Source organism: Octodon degus, unplaced genomic scaffold (assembly GCF_000260255.1).
Source record: "Octodon degus isolate 3935 unplaced genomic scaffold, OctDeg1.0 scaffold00091, whole genome shotgun sequence".
Classification (NCBI taxonomy): domain Eukaryota; kingdom Metazoa; phylum Chordata; class Mammalia; order Rodentia; family Octodontidae; genus Octodon; species Octodon degus.
This window is the reverse complement of record NW_004524667.1, coordinates 334,719-337,941: the sequence shown is the minus strand read 5'-3', so window position 1 is coordinate 337,941 and position 3,223 is coordinate 334,719.

Below are 3,223 nucleotides of genomic sequence, written 5' to 3'. Positions count from 1 at the left end.
TTTTTGTTTGTGTGTGTATTTTTAGGGAAGGGTCTACAGGGTGTTCAGTGTCTCACTACTAGATCAGACTCAGTGATCCATCTATTTACAGCCTCCTAAGAGCTGGGATTACAGGCATGCACCACCATACCCAGTCTCAATTGCCTTCTCAGTGAGCCCCAGAGGCGAGGCTGGGACTGCAACCCAGGGATAGAACCCTTGCCCCCAGTGCTTAATCCTCTGAACCATTTGGCTGGCTGTGCAAGACACATTTTAAATAGATAGACTGAGAATAACTAACAGACTAAAAGAAAAAGATGTGTCATGCACACAGTGTGCATAAGGCAGAAGTAGCTACTTTTATTATCTGACAACACAAACTTAAAAAACTACTAGAGATAGTTCAGAATGATAAGGTAGCACTCATCATGAAGTCATACAGAATATAAATGTGTATGTATCTATTAATTTAGACTCACAATAAATGAAGCAAAAATGGACAGAATTAAAATACAGTGGATGATTTAACACTTCTGTCAGAATTTGTTAGAACAGCTAGTTAGAAATCAGTGGGTGAAAATAACATCGAAACACTACTGTAGTGGTTGATTGATCATGTCAACATGAGAAGTTTAGAAGCTTAACTAAATCGGCTGAGCAATCCTACACCGTAGGGTGTAGAGGAGCAGGGATCATCACTTAGAGCATTTAAGAGGGAAATGAGAAAGGACAGAGGCTTCCATGTTTTGGAAGAGCTCCAGTCTTCACCTTCAGCTTGGGCACTGTCTCCTGGCTTCTAGCGCACTCTTTGGCTCTTGCCTTGGATCCTTCAGCCTTCTGGTGTAGATGCATGAGCCTTCCATTGCAGACTGATTGGCCTCTTGATATGGATGAGCATGGACACTGCAGTGAGCTACAGCCCTTGGGCTCAGTTGTTCAGCCTCCACCATGCAGAGATCCTCTGCACACTTTCTTGTCCAACTCTGGTTGACCATCATAAGCCAGTCTTGCAACTTCTTACACATGTATATACCTGGTGTTACACCTATCTCTCTAGTAAAACCCTGATGGATACAACTATCTTCTATCTTGATCTAATAGGCATTTATAGAACACGACATTCAGTGCACATAGAATGATCATCAAAATGAACTATATGTACATGATATATTGACCAAAGTAAACCATACAAAAAACAACTGTAGATAAGGCAAAGTATGGAAATTCTACATAGTATTTTCTGGAATAGGAGATTAAAGGATAAATCAATAGTAATGAAATGCTCCAAATTAGTTTTCTATGACTATTATAACAAATTACTATAAACCTGGTGATTTAAGACAGCACAAATTTACAGTCTCACATTTCTATAGCCCAGGAATCCAAAGTGGATCTAATTAGCCAAAAAATAAAATAAGGTAGATTCAGGAATGGTGTATTAGTTGTAGCCCACAGAGAAATAATACTACTTTTTACTGGGTGGCCAAGAAGCTCAGTAATTAAGTCCAAACCTAACAGACTGAAAATTGAGACTGAGAGAGAAGATATGTCGGCATGCGCCTTGGAGCTTGAAACTCTGAGAACAAAGAACTCCAGTGTCCTAGGGCAGGATCAGATGTATACTCCAGCACCAGAAGAGGAAGACTGATAGATTTATTTTTTTGCTTTTTGTTCTATTTGTGTTTTCAGTGGATCAGGTAATGGTAAACATGGATCTTTGTTCAGTCTGCTGACACATCTTCTAATCTCTTATAGAAATGTTGCATAGACATACCCAGAATAACATTTATCAAATATCTAGGTATCCCTCAGTCCAGTCAGGCTGATGCATGACATTAGGTTTTTACTGCTTATTAACTAGATACATTTAAGTATCTCCTTAAGCCATACTTGACTTCCAAATACAGTGACAGAGTCATAATCTTAACAAGTATGATACAACTATCTTATTATTTTAATCCGTTATTTTTAAAAGGAGAATATATTTTGGCTCACAATTTCAGAAATTTCATCCCCTGGCTACTTGAACTCATTACTTCTGTGTCTACAACAAGGCAAACATCATTGCCAGGAGGATGTGACGGAGCAAAGTTGTTCACTTTATGATGGATGAGAGGGTGGGAGGGGAGAAAGAGAAAGAGAAGGAGAGAGAGAGAAACAGAGAGAGAGAAACAGAGACAAACACAGAGAGACACAGAGATAGAGATAGAGAGACAGAGACAAAGTGACACAGAGACAAAGAACAAGAGAGACAGAGAGAGACAGAGACAGAGAGAGAGAGAGAGAGAGAGAGAGAGAGAGAGACAGACAGACAGACAGACAGACAGACAGACAAAGACAGAGAATAAAGTGACTGAGAGCATGGGGGACAAGATTTATTTGCCAAGGGCATGCCTTCAACTAGGTCCGACCTCTCAAGTTTCCACCATTCTCCCAAGTTATGAACCCATTAATGGATTAATCCATGGCTGAGGTCAGAGTCCACATGATCCAAGGACTTCCTAAAAGCTGTACTTCTGAACATTCCTGCATTGAGAACCAAGCATTCAATAAATAAGGCTTTATGAGACATGTCACATCCAAACCATAATACCTGTATACAACCAAAAGGACTCTATCAGTATCATCATCAGAGGAGGTGAAGTCCCTCAGTCAACATATCAAGAAGAGTTAGGGTGATGACCAAGTGATTGAGCTGAACTACCAAGGGGAAACTGGACTGAACTCCACAGTGAAAGTAAAGAAGAGAAGGACTTGGTATTTGATTCTACATATCCTTCAATTGTCATAGCTAATTTGTCATATTTAAATTGAATTTTTTAATTTAATTTTTTATAGACATGTGATAGTGAAAGCTCTTGTTTTGTTTGGAAGACAGCATTTTTTTCTTGTATCACAAGTAGATCGAATGAAAGTTTTCTTTCTATTTTTAATGGATCGTAGTACAGGGTCTACAGGGTTTACAGGGTCTCACTATGTAGACTGGACTCATACTGATTCTCCTATTTTCAGCCTCCCAAGCACTGGGATTACAGACACACGTTCAATCTCAATCCCTGTCTCAGCATGCACCAGGGGCAGGGCTGGCACTGCGAAAGTTTTCTTTCAAATTTCCAATATAAATATTGAAAAAGAAAATAGACATTGAATTAAAGAAATATAAGACGCTTCTGCCATTGAGACTGGGGAGATGGCTCAGTGGAATAAGCACTTCCCCGGCAGGTGCAAGGGCCTGAGTTCAATC